The sequence below is a fragment of the Miscanthus floridulus genome, chromosome 17, assembly GCF_019320115.1.
Source record: "Miscanthus floridulus cultivar M001 chromosome 17, ASM1932011v1, whole genome shotgun sequence".
NCBI lineage: Eukaryota > Viridiplantae > Streptophyta > Magnoliopsida > Poales > Poaceae > Miscanthus > Miscanthus floridulus.
Window position 1 is genome coordinate 15,026,669 of NC_089596.1, and position 22,696 is coordinate 15,049,364.

General features: G+C 44.9%; 1 pseudogene; it reads right to left on the reverse strand.

Annotated features, from left to right (window-relative positions):
* Window positions 1-5,022: 5,022 nt before the first annotated feature.
* LOC136518981 (benzyl alcohol O-benzoyltransferase-like) lies at window positions 5,023-6,553 on the reverse strand (annotated as a pseudogene).
* Window positions 6,554-22,696: the final 16,143 nt, after the last annotated feature.

Consider the following 22,696-nt stretch of genomic DNA (forward strand, 5'->3'; position numbering starts at 1 on the left):
ATACTCAAAACATCTCTTTGGCTTTGGCTTTGACTTGTGTTGTTGTTGAGCTTGAGCCTTCTTCTCTTGGTTTGCCAAATACCCAATGCCACTTCTATCTATCTTCATGATGGTGTTCATAAGTAGCTCACTTTGTGGATACTTGCCTCTTGTGAACTTGCTCAATCCAATCTTGAGATGCTCTTTCTCTAATTTGAGCTTCTTGTTTTCTTCCTTGACAGCATCATTGTTTTTCTCTTCCTTGAGCTTCTTGTTCTCTTCTTTGAGCTTCTCATTCTCAAGGATCAAGTCACCATCATGATCAAGAGTTTCTTGCACAATAGTGTTGTGGCTTTTGATCTCTTCAAGATCTTTCTTGAGCTTTTCATTGTCATTCTTGAGCTTGACAAACTCATCATAATCATTGGCCTCAACCACTTGCTTGCCCTTGCTACTAGAACTTTGCTCAATGCTCTCAATGATCAAATCATCACATGATGTAGCTATATCAATCTTAACAACATCGTTAGTAGCATCATGTGGCTCATTGGATAAGAATTCTTGAGCAATAACAAGATTATCATGATTGATCTTTAGAGTTGTATATTCTTCTTTTAGCTTGTTATGGCTAGTGATGAGTTCATTGTGTATCCTCTCAAGTTTATCATGTTTATCTCTAAGCTCTTTCTTAGAAGATTTGAGCTCCTTGAGTTTGGATGATATAGCATCATTTGCTTCTCTAAGCTCAATCCTAGCCTTTTCCGCCATATCACATTTTGCTAAAAGTGAATCATTCTTAGCTTCTAGCTTTTCATTCTTAGCTCTAGTCTTTATAATGATCTTAGTGTATTGTTTTAGCAATCTAGCAAGATCATCATAAGAAGGTGATTCATATTCATCATCATCACTATCGCTATCATCATTATTAGCATGTTCATCACCACTACTATCATCATCATTTGATACCTTGCGTTCACCCTTAGCCATAAGGCATAGGTGTATAGATGATGATGGCGGTGGTGGCGGTGAAGATGATGAAGAGTCAACAACAATTGCGGCCACCTTCTCGTTGTCACTATCATCATCAGATGAGCCACTAGATGATTCAATGTCTGTGAGCCAATCACCGACGATATATGCCTTTCCACTCTTCTTCTTCTTGTGGAAGTCTTTTTTCTTGCCATCTCTCTTCTTGTATGGCTTGTTTTTCTTCTCATCTTCTTCTTCATTACTTGAGTCATCTTTCTTGCTCTTGTACTTGTTCTTGAACTTATCTTTCTTGGGCTTGGTGCATTGGTATGCTAGATGATCAAGTTCTCCACAATTGTAGCAATCCATCTCGGAGATTGGCTTCCTTCTAGAGCTAGTGAAGAACTTCTTCTTCTTGCCATCGAACTTGATGCCACTCTTGTTGAGCTTCTTTAGCATCTTGGCGGTTTTTCTCACCATGAGAGCAAGACTTGCATCATCAACTTCATCATCACTTGAGCTCTCATACTCAAGTCTTGCTTTGCCCTTCTCTTGGCTAGCTTTGAATGCTAAGTCCTTTTCTTTCTTCTTTGTAGAGAATGAGCCATCTTGAGGTGTGATGTGCATGTACATCTCATGAGTATTGATCTTTCCCAAGATTTATGTCGGTGTAGCAGTGGAAAGATCACCTTGATGAAACACGGTCACAATATGCCCATATTTATCAATAGGGAGGACACTCAAGATCTTTCTTACAACATCAGATAGTTGCATTTGAGTGAGTCCAAGCCCACTGACTTCCTCTACAAGAACATTTAAGCGTGAATACATTTCATTAGCACATTCTTTAGGAAGCATCTCAAAGGAGTTAAGCTTTTTCATGACAAGATGATAGCGTTCCTCACGCTCACTCTTCGTTCCCTCATGGAGCGCACAAACGTCTGACCATAGTGCATGGGCGTCTTTGTGGTTCCTCACCTGGTTAAACACATCTTTGCAAAGGCCTCTAAAGATGGTGTTTCGAGCCTTTGCATTCCATTTCTCGTAATTCACCTCATCGCCTTGTAGGTTAGTAGCATCCCGAGGTTTTGGGAAGCCTTGTGAGGTGGCTCTAAGTATTTCAACATCTAGAGCTTCTAAGTACGCCTCCATGCGAATTTTCCAATATGAAAAATCATCCCCCTCAAAGATAGGAGGAGGTCCATCCCCGTGAGACATCTTTCTCTAGGCGGTTAAGCCTAAATACGTGAGCACAAGGCTCTGATACCAATTGAAAGGATCAAGATGCCTAAGAGGGGGGTGAATTGGGCTAATTCTAAATTTCTTTGCAATAATTAAATCCAACGGTTAGCCCAATTAACCCCTTGTGCCTAGAAAGTGTTTCTAATATTCTACCGCACAAAACGTCTTGCAACCTAAGTTCCAATCCTACTCTAGCATGCCAATTCTATGAATGTAAAGACAAGTATTGAATTGCTCAAAGTAAAGAGAGAAGGAAGAACACGGCGATGTTTTGTCGAGATATCGGAGAGTCGCCACTCCCCACTAGTCCTCGTTGGAGCACCCGCGCAAGGGTGTAGCTCCCCCTTGATCCGCGCAAGGATCAAGTGCTCTCTACGGGTTGATTCTTTGATACTCCGTCGCGGTGAATCACCCACAACCGCTCACAACTTGAGTTGGGTCATCCACAAGCTCCGTCGGATGATCACCAAGCTCTCAATCACCACTAAGCCGTCTAGGTGATGGCGATCACCAACAGTAACAAGCACAAACTCTCACTTGACCACAACAAGCCTAATGAGAAGGGTGGATATACACTTTGCTACTCTTGATCTCACTAATGAGGGCTCTCTTTGGGATTCTCAAATCTCAATCACCTCACTAGGATCTTGCTCTTCTTGGCACTCTCAAAGATGTTTCTCGGCTGTTGAAACGAGCAAAAGTACCCCCACATACGAATGGACGAAGTATTTATAACATGGGCTGAAAAACGAACCATTATGTGCCTCTGCGGGGTGACCGGATGCGCCGGTCAGTTCACCCCGAATTCCAGTGATCAAATAGTGACCGGACGCTGGACAGCGTCCGGTCAGCACTGATCGGACGCGTCCGGTTGTGATTTTCCCTCTCTGGAACCTTACTGGAGTCGACCGGACGCTGGCCCTCAGCGTCCGGTCACAGCGGCCGGTCACTTCACCTCTCAGCGTCCGGTCACTTCTAGATGACTTCACCTTGATAAAATGAACTGACCGGACTCTGCGCCAGCGTCCGATCACACCGAAGCCAGTGTCTGGTCAGTATTTGACCCTCCATTCACTTCCAACTTTCGAACGTACGTGAATGAAGTTTGCTCCAATGGATCTAAGGGCTTTTTAGGAGCTACCTAGTGCTAGGTTTAGCAAGTGTGCACCACACCTAACCCACTAGACTCACCTAGGTCAAGCTACCCATCCATACCCCCTTAATAGTATGGCCAAAGGAAAAACAAAGTCCCAAACTACTCTAAGTGTCTCTTCAATACCAAACGACACTTAGAACTAGTCCATCCTTAGCCTTGTTGTCCATCCTTTGAAAACCGAAATGATTTCCATCGTAGGGGCATGACCACCATGATAGCCCAATCGATCTCCATTACCATGACCTAACTTAATTGCCTCTGCAAAACACACGTTAGTCATAGTAATCATATATTGTCATTAATCACCGAAACCCAACTAGGGGCCTAGATGCTTTTCAGTATTGAACCATTTGCCTGTAACTACCCAAACATAGAATGGGTCTTGTATTTTGGGTGCGAGATAGTCTAGATCATGGACCTTTTTTACCACTAGCGTTGGTTAGAGACTAGCGGATCCAGTACATAAGGAGCAGGGAGATCTAGTACACAAGGAGCGGGGGCACGTGCCCCCACTCAAATTCTGAGTTTTTTTAAGATAATATACCTTAGTTCGTGTAGCTATAGGGGTTCATCATTAATAGACCGCCATTCATATTTTATGCTAGTTTCGCCCCTGCTTAGAGACTTGTCCTGCTGTTATCTCGATTCCAAACTGGATTTGTCTGCATCTCAAGGCTCATCAAGATCCAACAAGCTACTGTTTTCTCGGTCCATAAAATGTCTAGATCATCTTGGTCCCTAAATTGTACTGCTAGCATCTTGGTCTTTAAACTGTTTGGGTCTCATTTTGGTTCAACATGACGACCGGAGCTCAATTTTTACATCTAAGCCCTTGGATGAAATAGTGGTTCTCACTTCTCCCCTATTTCTTCCGCACCTCTTGTTTTCCTCATTGACAGACACGAAACCCCATGGTTTTAGATGGCAAGGGCGATCGGTGGCGTAAGGCCTCTAGAGTGCGCACCTCTTTTTTGACTATTCGACAGAGACAAAACCATGGTACTAGAGGGCAGAGGCGATCAATGGCGTAAGGAGGTTCTTGGAGCATAGAGAAGCAGAGCATAGGACAAAGCTAACCATGTTGTAGCAGTCAGCAGCCGATGGTCAGAAGGATGCCGCCTAGACTGCGAGGGAAATGATGCATATAATTCTTCCTAATTACCAAATTTGAGTTTGTGATAGATATTAGTGGTAGGTATACATGTGAATGATGTCGTTTAGATTGTTTGTTCAACTAAATTTTCTTATAATTTAATACTCCCTTTGTTTCAAGTTATAAGTTATTTTGATTTTTTGAAAAGTCAAAGCATCTCGAGTCTGACCAAAATATAGAAAGAATTATAAAGATATATGACATCATATAGATACACTACGAAAATATAATTAATGAACTTATTTGGTATCATAAATGTTATTATTTTGTTATATAAATTGGTCAAACTTAAGATATTTTAACTCTCCAAGAAAGTTGGAATGACTTATAATTTTGAATGGAGGGAGTATAAAAATTGAACTTTTGATTCTTATATTGTAGGATGGGAGAGTATATAAGACCAGCACCTTATCCATCCTTGTTCTACATATAAAGGATTTTATTTTCAGCATATAGTCACAGACAAAATTGTAAATATGGAAAGCATAACGGGCATAGTTGCACAAACGGAAAGGTTCCTTATTCTAATTCATTATGTGGTTGTACGCAGTAATTAAGCGAAGTTCAAAGTCTCCCACGGGGTGGCGGCGCTGCAGAGCCGATGGGGCAGGTCAACGTGATCTCTAGCTCTGACGCGAAACGATCCATGGCCGGGCGTGGCAGCACGATCGGCACGGCCACGGCTTCCTCCCCGTCTCCGCCACCACTAACGGCGACAAGGAAGCTGGACCCAAACACGGTGGTCACGACGACGCCGTACACCGGCTCGCCCCACCCGAAGTCGACGCGGTGGAACCCCGCGTGCCGGTTATCCGACACAAGGAACAGGTTGCCCAGCGCCACGCACGGCCGGCCGCGCAGCACCAGCAGGTCCACCGTGGACCGCACGTACTCGGCGGTCACCGCCGCCTTCGTCTCCCGCACGAGCTCCACGGTGTCGCCCAGAGAACCGGCCAGCAGCGCCCCGGCGGTGGTCAGCGCGGCCACGGGCACGCACGCCCCGGAAGCCGACGATGGACACCACCCGCACCTCCTCGTCCGCCGGGACCAACAGCGCCGCCGTGCGCGCGAGCCACAGCGCCGCCGTCAGCGTCTCGAAGGTCGTGGCCATGTCGCGGAGGCTCGGCGGCAGGCCCCGTTTGATCGCGGTGACGTCGGCTGGACCGAACGTGAAGGTCCGCGTGATCATGTCGCCCGCCGGCATGGCACCTGCCCACCTGGGTACCGAAACATTTGCCGGCACCGCGTCGAACTCGCGGTGAGGGAACGACGGCCTCGGCGGGCTGCGCGCTTCGAGGAGCTCGCGGGACCATGCGGGCGCGACGGTCGGCGCGGGGAGGCCGCGCGCGAGCTCGGCCGTGGCGGACATGAACTGCGCGATGCCAATGGCGTCGCAGATCGTGTGGTTGAGCCGGAGCGCGAGGACGAAGCCGCCGCAGAGCAGCCGGGTCACCTAGTGAGAGTGAGATCATGCAAGCGAGCGTTATTTATTTATTTTTTCTTGGAATTTGAAGCAAACTTGCATGGGTAGTGCCTACCTGGATGAGCAGCAAGGGGCAGTTGAGCACGCCACCGGATCCGTCGACCTCGAACAGCAGCTGGTCCATGAACGGGAACGGCGGCCTGAGCCCGCCGGATGAGGCCGCCTCCAGCTCCGCCAGCCGCACGTCGGCGTCGGCCTCCACGAACGTCACCCCCTCGCCGGTGCAGTCAACGACCAGCTTCCGCCCCTCCACCTCCCGCAGCCGCCCGGCGAGCGGGTAGTACGGGACCAGCGCCTCGCCCAGCGCGCGGCGGATGGCGGCCGCCGGGTCGCGGTCGCCGGCCTCGGCGGCGCGCACCACCTCTCCGCGCCCGCCGCGGTAGACGAAGACTAACGGCACGTGCCCGCGTAGCGTCTCCTGGTCATCGATGTCCGACAGGCGCTTCGTCTCGCGCGGCGTCGGCGCGGCAGGGCCGACGAGCACCGGCTCCCCCCGACGCACGCCGAATGCGAGCGGCGTCGGCGTGGTCATGGCCGGCGCCTGGACGTAATGCTCCGTCGCTTCCGCCATGAGGTGCAGGTGCAGGGACTTTGTCTAGCCACAGGCCACAAGCCCACAAGGTGATGTTAGCAACAGGATGAAATGATGCGATGCATGCCTAGTCCCGAAAAGAGCGACCTTTTTTACTTTTAGATATCGTGACCGTTCGTCTTATTTAAAAATTTTATATAAATTATAAAATAAATAAATTATTATTAGAATATCTCTAATGATAAAATAAATCATAACAAAATATATGATATTTATAAAAAAAATTGAGTAAGATGGAAGGTTAAATAAAATATCTAAAAGTCAAAAATGATATTTTTTTTTGGGACGGAGCGAGAATCCAATACTTTATAGACTTTATAGGCGCAGTGCAGTGCGTGTCACATCGTTGTTTGTATGTTTGGACAAATTACCAAAGAGTGAAGATGCTTGGTTGGTATCCATCTATTTCTGAGATTCACATGTTTGGTAATTGGCTAACTAATCAAAATAAAAGGATTAGAAATTTGATTTGGTGGGGGTGGCTGCCATATTTTGGGCCATTTGGAAATGCCGTAATGATGTTGTTTTTAATCAAATGAGATCTAACTCTATGATGCAGGTAATTTTCAGAGGAGCGTACTGGTTACGCTCTTGGGCCCAGCTGCAGCGTGATGAGATAGCCAAGGACGCGCTCTCTATGATGAGCAAGAAATTGGAAATAATTGCTTTAGAGATATCCAATAAAGGATGGAAACATTTATACTATTTGAATCAGCGTCCGGGTCGATCTATAAGACTGGCTCTCTCTTTTTCCTCCAAAACTTTGTAATAATGGGCTGTGTACATCTATGGATGTAGAGGCCGGATATTATTTTATCCATTATCTAAAAAAAATCTGTTTCTGAGATTATGCTGCATTTGTGGGTTAGAATTCAGTGCTAAGAGCTGACGGCTACGAAACGGAGTACTCCAAAATTGAATGAACGTTGGGAATTCAGATGCCTTTTGCAGGATCTCACGTCTTCCAATGAGCTTCCACATATTAAGGAAAACAAAATGATACAGACACGCCTAGCCCAATGATAATATTTTCAACCCCTCGAGTTAGCTTGAATCATCATCCAACTTCTGTCCAGAAGGATGTCGCAAATAGACCCATGAACATCTCAGGCCCGCCCTGCAAATCTTGATGAACAGGGGCTAGTCAGCGAAATGTGAACGGAAAAAAATTGTTGGCCTGAACTTGGCTTGAAATATTAATTTAAATTGTTTTTATAATAAAAATTGACTGGCCCGTTCGGGCCCAGCCCATGGACAATGCTGCCACAAATTACATCCCTAAAATAAACCGAACCTTTTGCCATTCTGCCCCGTAAAATGCTTTGGTCAATAAGTGCACAACCTAACAATGATTTCTAACTCATCTACGGTCTGTTTGGAACACCTGACTTTCACAGGAATCATGCAAAAAAATTCATATGACTGCAATTTCACAGATAAAGCGTAGGAACATAAAAATTTGCATGTGTTCCAAATAGACCCTTGCATAGTCTAAAAGTTCCAAATAAAGTGAACAACAAATTAACCGAGTTACAATGGTTTTGCAAAAACATTTCCCTAATTGGTTCAATAAAGGTTCTATAAATATCGGTTCATCTGTTTTACGTTAGTTGTACCACCAAAAGTTTCCCTACTCAGTGCCTGACACATCTTCATCAACAGCTTTATGAGCTTTTTTTTCTACCAAACACCCTTTTTTAAAAACAGCTTCATAGTTGAACCTATTTTTTCTCCTCTCACAAAGAGATGAGTTAGGATAAAACTAAAAATAGCTTATTACAGCTTCATCCCACCAAAGTGGGCCCCACTGCGTACGGATGTCAGGTTTGCCCATGCACAATCGGTCGCTGGGGTGCGGGCGTCGCTAGGAGTGCCGCTTGCTGGGCACACGAGCCCGCCAGCGCTACTGCACGGGCGCCGCCAAGACATGGGTGCTCGAGTTCGTAGGCGCCACAGAGGCGCGAGCTGCCACAGCCACCGGCGCATGGGCGCTCGAGCTCGCGGACGCTGTCGTGGCGCAAGCGGCCATGGCCATCGGCGCACGGGCTTAGCCACGGCCACCAGGAGGCGCGAGTGAGCCACCATGGGGTGCCAGTGTCCAAGCGCATCTACATGCCGCCGTGGGGAGCCAACGGCCAGGCACAATTGCGAGGGAGGATGCGGAGCCGGAGCACGGGGCTAGGACACCGCTGCTGGGGGCGCGGGGACGGGGATGTCGCTGGCCGTCGCGGGTGGGCGTGTTTGCTGGGTGATGCGACCGCCGAGCGCCAAGGATGTGGCCGCCTGGGGCCTCATGAGCGTCGGGGATGGGGAAGAAAGGGCGTGGAAGGGAAGAAGATAAAGCAAAGGGCACTATGGTAATTTATTCCTTTTCTTTCATTCAGAGAGTTGTTTTGCCAAACGCCGACAAAGCTACTCGCACTACGTAAAAAACGATTTTTAGCAACAGTTCGATTTTTTGTAGGGGCGGCTGGTGATGGAGCCGCCCCTACAGTGGCGTGCTCGGGTGCCCAGACACCAGCCGCCCCTAGAAATAGAACAACAGGGGTGGCTGGTGATACGAACCGCCCCTACAAATGGGGTATGATTTGTAGGGGCGGCTCAATCATCAGCCGCCCCTGGAAATGCTATTTGTAGGGGCGGCTGGTGATTTAGCCGCCCCTACAAATGGGCCCGTATTTATAGCTCTGATTTATAGGGCCGACTTAATCACCAGCCGCCCCTATAAATGCCTCCCATATAAAACAGATGCAGCACATTCTTCCTCCTCGGGTCACTCACTTCAACCCGTGAAAGAAAGGTGGGGAGGCCTTGGGCACCTCTCAAAAATTGCTCTACTAAGGGGGGAAGGTTTTGGTTTCAAATCCTTTGGTAGAGAGGTTGTAGAAGGTAAGAAAATGCTATTCCATACTTTTTTGAAGTTTTAATGGTTGGTTAGTGAGTAATTAGAGTTTTGTTTTTCTCTCTCTTCTATGGTGCTTGAGCTACTTATGAAGCAAATTAGACCCAAGTTTTAAATGTACTAGGGTAAATTAGGGAGGGGAAAAAGATTATACCCTTATTTGGTCCATGTTTCTTGATTTTAGTGAACAATTAGTTAGTTTTATGGATGTTTCATGTGCATGTGGATCTAGATCTAGGGTTTGGTTTTTTTATTAATTTTGTTTTTGTAAATTTATGTTTGATGAAATTAGACTAGGGTTTGTATGAAAGATATTGGGTAAAGTATAATTGTTGCTAATTGTTGTCTTTGAAATTGTTTATTGTAATCAATAAATATGTATTTTAATTATTTATGGATAAATGGGCCATTAATTAATTTTCCTCTACCATGGTGTGTTTGTATGCTTCATGTAATTATATTAGATTTATAGTCATATATATCTAAAGTATATACAATTATTCTCAAGTAATTATTACTTTGATTCATTTATATATATATCTAAATAAGTAGTCCTTTAATGTTTGTTTTGTTGTTGTAAAAGATGGAGTACAGAAACTCTTGGATATATGGTTCGTTAAGGTTCAAGGCAGGTTTCTGTGAAGAGGTGGATAAATTTATTGAAGCCGCAAAGAAGCATGCAACGACATTGAAAGAGAATAAGGATACAATTATTTGCCCCTGTAAAGATTGCAAGAACCGTATGGCATGGACAGATGTGACTATCATTAGATCACATTTGATTATGCGAGGATTTGTTGAGGACTACACAGTGTGGATTCATCATGGTGAAACGGTTATTGTTAATGACGAGGATGAGGAGGAATACGACGATGAAACCATAGAATCCATGTCCCAATATTCAGCAGAGCTTGATGCACGAATGGATTTCGAATTTGGTAATGAACAAGGTGGTGATGTTGGTGGTTGGGATGGTAACGACGAAGGTGGTGCCAATAATGATGGTGGAGCACGTGTCGGGGATGAAGATGATTTAGAGGACCTGATTCGAGCCCTTGGACTAGAGATTTTACTAAATAGCCTGAAAGGTCTAGAAAATTTAGAAAGGGTGACAAAAGCATCGAAGGAGACTGTGTATGGTGTTGAAAAGGGTTGTTCGACACATTGGACATTGCTACGTTTCGTGCTTGAGCTGCTCATCCTGAAGGCTAAGTACGGCTGGTCAGACTGTAGTTTCAATGATCTATTACATCTCCTGTCATGGGTGCTGCCACAACCAAACTCAGTTCCCGCCAACACATACCAAGCGAAGAAGGTCATAAGTCCATTGACAATGGGGGTTGAAAAAATCCATGCATGCCCCAACCACTGTATACTTTTTCGTGGCGAAACGTTCAAGTCACTGGATAAATGTCCCCGGTGTGGGGCTAGCAGTAACATCCTAATGGGCCAAAGTGGGCCCAATTAAATTTCAGTATGGGCCGGTGTCACTGTAGCAGGGGAAATGACGGTCACTGTAGCATCCAGGCTCTGGGCTATTGTTCACCGGTCACTGTTCACTCGAAAATGGGACGCCGATTCCGCTGGTACTGTTCACAGGTTACTGTAGCACCACGAAAACACTGTGCAGCCGTGTTTAGTACCATACTGGAACTGAGGAATCACCGGATCGACTTAAATACCAGGGCCAGGGACGCGTAGTAACCTTCGGTTAACCGTTTTGAACGAAGCGAGGACGAAAGTTCAAGCGGGTTGCTACGCGGGTGGGACCACTCCTAGGAAGAGTGGGCCTGGGCCATGTATGTCGGGACTGGACGTTACATTTGGTATCAGAGCCGACTCTCGAGGTTTCACGGGCACGTGGGGACGACTGCGCGGGCATGTTGTGTGTGTGTGCGTGGGCCCGTCGTGGACACGGCATGGCATACACATGCACGGCACGGGGCCACACAAACGTGTTGAAGAGAGGTGGATCCTGGGGTAAATGTCCCGAAAGGGTAAGCTGATCTGGCATTCGACGGGGACATCGAATCCTTAGGGGGGATGATTGTAACATCCTAATGGGCCAAAGTGGGCCCAATTAAATTTCAGTATGGGCGGTGTCACTGTAGCATGGGAAATGGCGGTCACTGTAGCATCCAGGCTCTAGGCTACTGTTCACCGGTCACTGTTCACTCGGAAAATGAGCCGACCGATTTCGATGGTACTGTAGCACCGCGAAAACACTGTGCAACCGTGTTTAGTACCATATTGGAACTGAGGAATCGTCGGATCGACTTAAATACCAGGGCCAGGGACGCGTAGTAACCTTCGGTTAATCATTTTGAACGAAGCGAGGATGAAAGTTCAAGCGGGTTGCTACGCGGGTGGGACCACTCCTAGGAAGAGTGGGCCTGGGCCATGTATGTCGGGACTGGACGTTACACTAGCCTGTACAAGAACAATGACCTTTACGGTGGGGACGAACCCTCCATGGGGAAAAAGAGGAATAAGAAGGGTACAAAAAAGGTGGTACAAGAATCTCAGCCCCCAGAGGACACTCCATTAGGCAACGATGCAAAGCAGAGAAGAATTTCTGCCCTGATAATGTGGTACCTGCCAGTGACCGACTGCTTGAGATGTATCTTCCTAAACCCTAAAGAAGCCGCACTCATGACATGGTGGGATGATGAGCGCAAGGTGGATGATGATAAGATTGCACACCTGGCTGATTGTAGTCAGTGGCAAAGGTTTGATGAGAAGCATAAAGAATTCAGCGATGACCCAAGGAATGTACGGTTTGGCTTGAGCACCGATGGAATGAATCTCTTCAATGAGAGGATGAGCGACCACAACACATGACCAGTGATCTTGACCATGTACAACATGCCAACATGGTTGTGTTAGAAGAGAAAGTACCTTCTTCTCACTATTCTTATTTCTGGCCCTAAACAACCAGGCATTGATATAGATGTGTTCCTTGAGCCCTTGATGGAAGAAATGGAGAGGCTATGGAGGCATGGGGAGCAGATGTACGATGCATTCCAAAAGGAGGACTTCATATGTAGAGCAATAATATTTGTTACTACCAATGATTACCCCGTGCTGTTTGCTTTGTTTGGACAGATCAAAGGGAAGTCAGGATGCTTGGTTTGCTTGGATGGTACTACATGGGTGTACCTGGATGCATCCAAGAAGATAGTTTATCTAAGGAACCGATGCTTCTTAAAGACAAGTCACAAGTACCGCAGCAAATTGTTCTTTAGATTTTATGACAACGCCCCGGAGATTGACCCCCCTCCGGAGAGACGTCATAACGGAGAACACATGTACAGAATGGTGAAAAACATATGCGTCGTCTATGGAAAGAAGAATCCGGATGGGACGAACAGAGATAGAAGCACACCTCCTATTGAAGGCGTACCTTTCAAGAAACAATCGATCTTGTTTTAGTATCTGCCTTATTGGACAGACTTGGAGGTCTCCCATGCCATTGATGCTATGCATGTGCAGAAGAATATCTTTGAGAGTCTCATTGCTACCTTGATGGACATAGGCAAGTCAAAGGATGGTCTGAAAGCATGGAAAGACATGGTGCAGCTAAACATGATGCCACAGCTTCACCTGGTACCTAAGGCTAATGGAAAATACACTCTACCCGCTGCGTGCTTCAACCTAACACCAGACGAGAAGAGAGCTATATGCACTTTCCTGAGGGGGATCAAAGTCCCGACTAGGTTTTCAGCAAATGTGAAGAAGCTAGTGTCAATGAAGGACTTATCAATAACACACTGCAAGGCTCACGATTGCCATGTGATGCTGATAGTGTTTCTACCTATTGCAATCAGGGCTATAAAGCCAGAGTTCTTGAAAATGGCTATCACCCGCATGTGCTACTTCTTTTCAAAGATCTCACAGAAGACGATTGACAAGGAAGAGCTGAGTGACCTACATGAATTTGTGGTGGAGACACAAAACCAATTGGAGATGTGTTTACCTCCTACTTTTTTTGATATAATGCCATATCTCATGATTCACATGGTTCATCAAATACAGGCGCTTGGCCCTTGCTACTTGCATAAAATGTGGTCCTACGAGCGATTCATGTCGGTTCTAAGTCGATATGTGCATAATCGAGCATACCCAGAGGGCTCCATGATAGAGGGTTACAGTACTGAAGAAGTCATCGAGTGCTGTCAAGAGTACCTAAAAGTACATAAAGGGATTGGTAAACCTGATTCTTGTCACAAGGGTAGGCTGGCTGGGAAGGGCACCAGTGGTAGAAAAGTGTTCATCGACCATGATTACAAAGAGGTGAGTCAGGCGCATTAAAGTGTCTTGCAGAGTACACAACTGATGCAACTGTATATTGATGAACACTTGGCTATCATTATGGAGGAGAGAAATGGTCGTTCAGATGATTGGGTCATGAAACAACACAAGCAACGACTAACTACATGGTTGAAGGACCAAAACATACCGCCTAGAGAAACCATAGACTCTATTACCATCAGTAGGTTGGCAGAGGGGCTATCGAGACTAGTGACATCTTAGAATGCTTATGACATCAATGGGTATACATACTATACCCACACAAAGGATAGTAAATATGTGAACCAAAACAGCGGTGTTCGAATAGAGGCTCTCGATGGATTAAGGCGAAAGATCCAATACTTTGGCATCATTGAAGAGATATGGGAACTTGACTATGGAAGGGATATAACGGTGGCCTTGTTTTGATGCCGCTGGATCAAACAACACCAACTGAACGAGATTGGATTGAGAGTCCTGGACCTCGAGAATCTAGGCTACCAAGATGACCCTTGGGTGCTCGCTTCACGTGTCGCACAAGTTTTCTATATGTCTGACCCACAAAGTAACCTCCCCCCGAAGAAGAAGACAAAGCACGTGGTTGCCTCTGGGAAACAACACATTATTGGAGTTGAAGGCGTGGATGATGTTGAAGCTTACAATAACTACAATGAGATATCACGTTTGATTGGAATGTTGAAGAATTAATTTGTTTGCTAATTTCTACTTCTCGGGCTCTATGAGGCATTAAGTATGTTGACCTTTAATGTGGTTCAGTAAAGTTGGCTTCTACAAGTTATTGTTAGTAGTCCACATAATTAGTATTTGAATAGCATGAGCTTTTGTGAATAGGTTAGGTCAAGTACTTAAGTAGTTAAGGTCAAGTAACTTAAGCTGTGTGTGGCAGTATGCAGATGCTTCATCTAGGATGTGTATGTAAGTTAGGAGTTAGAGTTGGTGAAGCTCCTTTTCCATCCCACGGAGAAACTGGTTTCATAAAATTAGAGCCCAAATGGACCCACAAGCCTAGAAATAAGAAAATAGAACTTGCATAGGTTAATAGGAATTGAGAGCGGTACTCTTGAGTCTTGACCACACACATAATCTTCTTTTGTTTCCGTGGGAGGTTATGGATCCCAGTTGACACTTGTGCTTTTAGTAGTTTTAAGTTTGTGTGCTACTTTAGATAGTAGTTCACTGTAGAGCTGGTTGATTGTGAGATTTTGAAACCTTAGAAGAAGGGAATTGATTTTTGTTTCATTCAATTTGGTTGCTTTGAGATGTGATTGGTTTGTTCTGTTTTGACATATTTGAACGCTTCCTCTTTTTTCTTAATCCTTTCACTATTATCACTGCTTGAGAAATCAGATGTTGTATATCCTTGTCTCATGGTAGATGTCTATTGCTACCTCTAGATTTAGAAGATCCACAGTATATCCATGACCTCTGGGTAATTATCTTAGCTTGAGGAGGTAAATGGATTATAAGTGACAAGTTCAAGAATACCCAGTGATTTGCTGGTTCCTGGAAGTGGACCATCCACTGACATTCTTATTTCTAGCCATAGTTGTCATGCTCACTGTTCTATTTCAGCTGATTGTGTATTTATGATGATTTTTGTATGCTATGGTCCTGTAAATCTTAGAAGAAGCAACCAAAACAAACAAATAAACAAAAATGAAGTTGTTCATGGAGCCAAAAAAATGCTCCACAATGGCAGAGCTATTTAATTGGCAAAGTAAATTTGTTTAGTTTACATTGGAGGTACTAGGGTCTTATTTGGATGTTTCATGATTCTCCATGCGTATAATAAGCACCCTAATATAACACGCTGAATCTGGCTCCATGTCTGTGCATCCATTTTTTTAGGGAAGTCTGTGTCCATTTGGCTAGCACTTGGTCGTCGTAGGCCAAACGGTTACATCGCAGCAGCAGGGCCGAGGCCCATGGTGGACCCAGGCCCATGCAAGCCAAGCCCACGCGGTTGCGATGCGCTCCTGGTCCTATCGGCATGGGCTAGCTGCTGCAGGTGCAGGAGCAGGCAGCACCGGGCTCCAACTGCCCGCTCCCGGCTTTGGCGTGCACCCTCCCCCCTCTTGCCAAATAAATATCTCCCCTTCTCGGCTCCGCCCGCCTGTCTAGAGCCCTGTCTATCTATATAATTTACCGCCGGGCAGACATCATGAATCTGGACTTCATGTATTGCAATTGTTTAGATAATTTTTCTTTCCTTGTGAAAATATCTTCTCTGCTAGCTTGTCATGCAATACACAGGCCGGCTCCTGCCTCATTCCTTGATTATCATGCTGTGTCCTACCTTGAAATTTGTGATGTCAGCCTTAGAGCATGCACCGATCTGATGACAATTATGTTTGTATGCATCTTGATCTTTCTTGCTAAGTTTAGCAATTGTTTAGATAATTTTTCTTTCCTTGTGAAATTATCTTCTCTGCTAGCTTGTCATGCAATACTAGGGCGTAGGCATGCATTACAAAACATGCTGTGCAAAGTATGATGCCACCTACTACCACTGTTAGGGGGCAACAAGAAATCCTTGTTTGATAAGACTGTTGCTTCATTATTCACTATTTTCTTGTTAGTGTCTCATGTTAATATTTAATCTTGTTGTTAGATATGCCTTTTTATTGAAAAATTCAAGTCTTGGTGGAGGTCATGCTTTCGTAATACAAATTGTTGCTTGCTTCATTATACTATGTTATCCACAGTAGTTCCTTGTTGCTCAAAAAAGAGGTGTACTGTTCTGTAGTTAAAACTTAAAACTATTGCACCAACAGCTGGTGCTCTATGAAACCTGAGGTAGGCCATGGCCATGAACCAAATAGGTAAAGTGCACTGGCTGTCTAAGCTACTTTTTTTTGCAATAGCTGTGCTGCTACTTTTTTTTTGACTGATGCCATGGAATGGAATGGATCTTTTTTCAGTTAAGTTATCATTCTCTCTTCTCTCACCTCTCTTCTCCTCTCTTCTATCTTCTCCTCTCTTCTCTCTTCTCTCACCTCTCTTCTCTCTTCTATCTTCTCCTCTCTCCTCTCTTCTCTACTCTACTACTTTCTACTTACTACTACTACTTGCTACTTCTAGCTACTAACTGTTGGCTACTATTGCTTTTTTTGACAAATCTCCCAGGACTCGCCCAGGACTTGTTGTCCTGTCTTTTGCCATCAGCTGCTGCACTATGTTTGTTAAGCAGCTGTTGCTTTTTTTTACCAAATCTCCCCTCTCCTCTCCTCTCCTTTGTTTTGCCGATGATAAAATTATCCAAGTCCATACATTATATGGAATATGAGCTGATGATCAAGAACTTGTGAGGAACTTGGCATCATTAGCAGTCGCCCCTACATTACCTTCTCCTCTCTTCTCTGTTATGATGCCTTGATGCTCCAAGTTCATGATCAAATGATGATTGACATATTTATGAGGCCTCTACTACTGCTACTACTAGTTTTTTTTGATATATTGTTGTTTTATAGGACTTTTTTTGACATGTTTCTAAAGCACACTTTCTTGCATCTATTAGAACAAAGCGCGAAATAATGTCGCGGACACCAGACAGTGTAGCCCGATGCCCTGAGCCTGATGAGCAGCCAACCCTTGAGGAACAAGCACTAGAGGACCAGCTTACTTAGGAACAGTTCGATAACGAGGTAGAAAAGGATCTAGAAGTGATGCTTACTCAGGAGCAGTATGACGAGGAGGAAGGCCCCGAATGAGAGGCTACTGAAGGCGAAGAAGAAGAGGATGATGATGATGATGACTCAGAAGAGGGATATGAAAGTCCCGAGGATCCTTTCCCATGTGAAGCCAGAAGGAGGCCAACGGAGGAAGATTTGGACAAGGATTTTGACCCGAACGAGCAGGTAGGGAAAAAACCTTAGCTTGCAAATTTTGCCCAAGCTTTGGTTGTGTTACCTCTGCTAACACTTTAACCTATCGTATATACAGGTCCCTCCTAAAACTCGAAAAAGACAACATCGACGTCCGCGACATCTCGCTGGACAAGACAGAGTAGAGGAAAGGAGAGCAGAGGCAACAGCCACAAAGACGGATCACGATGCCTCTGCTCCACAAACTCAAGACACAACCATGACTACCAAGCCTAAGAGGAAATAAGGGGATAGAAAAGGAAATCTATATCTAGATAAGGCATGCTATGTGATAACAGAGGTCGGGCCAGCAGGGGAGATCCTTGAGCCGAAGGAATTAAGAGGAAAATTCCGTAATGCGGTCGGGGCCCTAGTAAGAGATAAATTGAACCCAGCAATCCCTAACAGGAAAGAGATACCAGAGAACACAAAGAATGCACTATGGGATAGGCAGCTTAAGGTTAATTTTAGATTTCTAGAGGGTAAGCACGAATTGATAAAAAAATGCTATCAGGATGATGGGAGAGTCATTCCGACGTTGGAGGTCGGAGCTCAACACGAAGTATATCCAAAAGGGGTTAACTCCCTTCAACGAGTTCAGCAAAATAACTCCTAGTCAATGGGAGAAGCTCGTGGCTCAGAAGACTTCACCGGAGGCATTGGAGCTTAGTGCCCGTAACACCGAGCTAGCGAAGAGGAATAAACACCACCATCATCTAGGCCCCGATGGCTACTATGCCAAGGAAGAGTAGTTTAGGAAGATGGATGAAGAGGCTGCAGCTGCTGGGAATATCGATGTGACGAATTTGAAGGTACGCTCAAGGAACTGGATATATGCAAGGAGTATAGAATCATCCGACAGTAATCTTAAGTTTGATAAGCCAGAGACCCAAGAGGCGGTATCAAGGATACTGAAATATGCTAAAGACAAGGAGAATGGCTCATTCAATCCTTCTAGAGAGAGGGATGAGCTTAGCCTTGGCTTAGGAAACAAGGAGCACATAGGCCACACCAGGGGGCTAGGGAAAAGGACGACCTAGAAGCAAGGATTCGAAGAGGACAGGCACATGTACAAGAAACATGGCCGAGACCGAGAGACTAGTCTTGAGCTCCAAGTGAAGGCTCTAGTTGTGAAGGCGCTAGAGGAGCAAGGACTATCTATGGAGCCATAGATATTAGTGACGCCGTCGAGAGAACTGGCATTAGTTGGCAGCCCTCCAAAAGTTCCTAGCAGCCAAGGTTCCACTGTAGCCACAACCCCAGTCGATCACATACGGGAACCAACTAGTTGCACCTTGGTGTTTCTCAGCGATCAATAGAACACTGTGATGGAGGTGGCAATGGGTGTGGCACATCCTCCCGGTGGCTTACACCACAATAATAAGATACCACCGGACTACACTAGGGTCGAGGTGCATACAGTGAAGCCTGAGTTCATACAGTGGAGGATAGACTACGCAACTCTCGAGGGGCTGGTGTTACTCGGAGACGTTATGGGGCAGTTCATCCTCTGACACAAACAGGACATTATATTAACTGCTTCTTCATCGCCTCCCTCTCTCCCAAATTTGGAGCGAGTTGTTGAGGTCGGGGAGATATTTTCACCGTCTCGTGACCCCCACATTCCTGAGATGCCACATTCTTCCCCGCCTCCTAGCGAGCATGTGCTTGATGAGATGTCACAACCTTCTCCAGCTCGTACCGAGCAAGTGCATCATGAGATACCATAGTCTTCTCAACAAGCACAGCCGATACATGAACAACGAGTGCCTCCTGAAGAAGCTGCAGCACAAGAAGATGAGGACGTGCCTGAATGGGAACTTCGAAAGAAGCATCCAATCACCATAAGGCCAGTTTATGTTTCGATCAAAGACGTCTCGTCGGTGTCCAAGTGATATTCCCATGACCAGTTCAAGCCTGAGAACCAAGTTAAAAAAGTCCCATCACGGGGTTCTGAGGAGGTCGTCACTAGCAAACTCCACCAAATTGCAAAGCAATATCCAAATGTTGATGCCATCAAATGGTCAAAGGATTGCCTGAAAACATATGAAAGAGGCAAGCCCTTCCTACCAAACCGGGACATCCAGCGCCTACCACTTGGAATGAGAAGGTTCCATGATTGGTACTTGCGTGTTCTCCCAACAAGCATAAATATCATACAAGCATGCTTTCCCATCGGCACATTTGGAAGCCTAGCCGGGAAAATTGTCTTTGACTTCAATGATATACAAACATGATTTCACCTAGGAGAAATGGAGATGAATCAAATTCGCACATGGTGCCTGTAAGTCCTTGTCCTCTCGATATGATATGAATGTAATCTTTGAATTTTGTTGTAACTAACCCACGCCGTGATTTGTAGAATGCAAGTGCACATTGTCAAACAAATGCCAAGTGTGAAAGTCGGGTATGTGGACCCTCAAGCTATAGCCCAAACAAATTTCAATTACCCTAAACAGTGGACACTTGATGCCAAAGAGCTAGCTACTGCAAAGACTCTTCGGGAGAAAGAGCACATCCGTACGACAAAACTAAGGGAAGAGTCCCTTAAGATTACGGCATACATTGCCCTGGCTTTCAAAAATCTCCAATAACACTCTACTATATGGCTACCATACAACTTCGAGTAAGCTCAACTCTATACTTAAAGCTTTGTTCGATATATTTTATTCGATGCAAAAGAGCTTATCTAGTTCTATGATTAAATCCATGCAGCAACCACTAGATTTGTATAGCCGTCGATGTCGGGAGGAGCATGGCATGGGTCTTTGATTTATTAGATAAGGACACGGTGACATACAAAGACTTCATATCGATTCTCAAGACGTATACATATCGACAATCCTCATTAGCTTATATGTTTGTATACATACTTGTAACATTCACTTTTGGATACTAACAAGTTGTATTTGCTAAAACAATTCGAACAGGGCATTTAGGTTCTATGTCACTAATCATCATGGAAGGCATGATCCAGCAAGGAAGGAAAAGCTGGCTATAAAAACACTATGTGCGGTAAGTGTAACTTACTTCTTCAGTACTCCATTACATGGCTGTCAAAAGCATTACTTAACATTTTCATATGCAAAACTCACAGTGCCCCAAGCAGAAGCCTGGGAGTGTACATTGTGGATACTATATATGTTCTATAATGAGTAACACCGGTGCCTACAGGAGACACTCCGTAAGGGTAAGTTTGAACCTCTTCACCCGTAGTATAAAAACTTCGTAAATGGTATGAAATACTAAACCGAAACTTGTTCTCTTGTAGTGGAGAGAAGAGAAAGGAATGAAAAGAGACCCATACAAGGATGACCAACTCTTAGAGCTCGTCGACGACCTTTGCAACTTCATATTGGACCAGATTGTACACGTCAGAGGCGCCTACCATGACCGAGAGTCCGAGTTAGGTACAAATCCTCAGTACCAACACCTTCATGAGTGAAAGGCTAGCTCTAGGACGTTGATAACAATGTGTATGGAATTTATATATTTAATGATGGATTGTATATATTCTTGTGAATTGGACTTGTAATTGTAGTTTATAGAATACTCTTGTGCTTGTAGTCGCGGTCGTAGGACGTTCGGCAACACGAACGCTGGTCGCGGGGCATTCGGCAACGCGAACGCGGTTCGGAACGCTGGTCGCGGGGCGTTCGGCAACGCGAACGTGGTTCGGAACGTTGGTCGTGGGACGTTCGGCAACGCGATTTTGAATTGTAAATTTGAATTTTTTTTTATGGGAAAACATACTGTAGGGGCGGTTATAGATTGAACCGCCCCTACAAATACCTGTTTGTAGGGGCGGCTGGTACTACAGCCGCCCCTACAAATCGATTTGTAGGGGTGGCTGGTAATACGAGCCGTCCCTACAAATCGATTTGTAGGGGCGGCCTGGGAACCGCCCCTACAAATGCATGATTTGTAGAGACCCTTGCGTAGGGACGGCTGGGCAAACCGCCCCTATAAAGGGTTACCAGCCGTCGCTAGAAATGTTTTTTGTAGTAGTGTCGTGAAGCGAAAAAACAAAAAAACATCTTCACTATAGCCGGGACAAAATTCTCCAAGCTACTTCAGATTTTTCCCTACTCCGTTGAACAAGTACGTACTCTTCGTTCCAAATTATAAGACGCTTTGACTTTTTTGTTTCTGTATTTAAGACATATATTATATCTAGATACATAGCAAAATGAATGTAAAAAAAAGTCAAAACGACGTATAATTTGGAACGAAGGGAGTAAGTTCATTTATCGATGGAAGTCACATATGATTGTCTGAAAAACTTCTAAAGTGGAATGAAGAGGGCTGAAAGGTTATCAAGTTTCAGTTTCTCGAGTTTTTTTTAATTACTGTATATCTGTCCATCAAAACATATTGGCCTTCCTAGGATTCAAAATTTGTACACAAATATAAGTGTTCTCAAGTATTCCACATCAACTTACATTAAATTAAAAATCTCCCAAGCTTGCTCCTAACGTCCAAAATCTGGACATGGCACGAAGAAGAAAATTGAGATTTGAAGGTTTAGTAACAAAAGTGCCCCTTAAATATTGGGTTTTAAAAAAACTGTTAAACTATAGAATTTTTTTTGAGGGGATGTTAAACTATAGATAGTCTGTTAAGTTGAGAATGAAAAAAAAAAGTTATGGGCCGTAAAGAAGAAAGGAATAATTTTAATAAACAGCCACCATCTTGGGCTCTTGCCACTCACACTGAAAGGGGAATGAAAGAAGCTGTGACTGAGCGGGTGTGCCCACTGCCCCAGTGGGCTTCCTATATTTGTTTTTTGAGAAATCAGTGGACCTAACCTATTGTGGAATGAGTGATGGGCTTAGTGCCTTGCATTGGTCAAGTCATCAAAGCCCATGAGGGTAGGAGTACGGGTAGCCACGTTTGTAGTTAACTAGGACGAATGGCGGAAGCGTATGCAACTAGCTCAACAAATTGGTAGTAGTCGTTTCATTGTTCAGGCAGATTGTATGATGGTGGTCGAAACAATGAAGAATGAAGGAGAGGGTTTTTCGGCAGCACCATTTTACGACGATT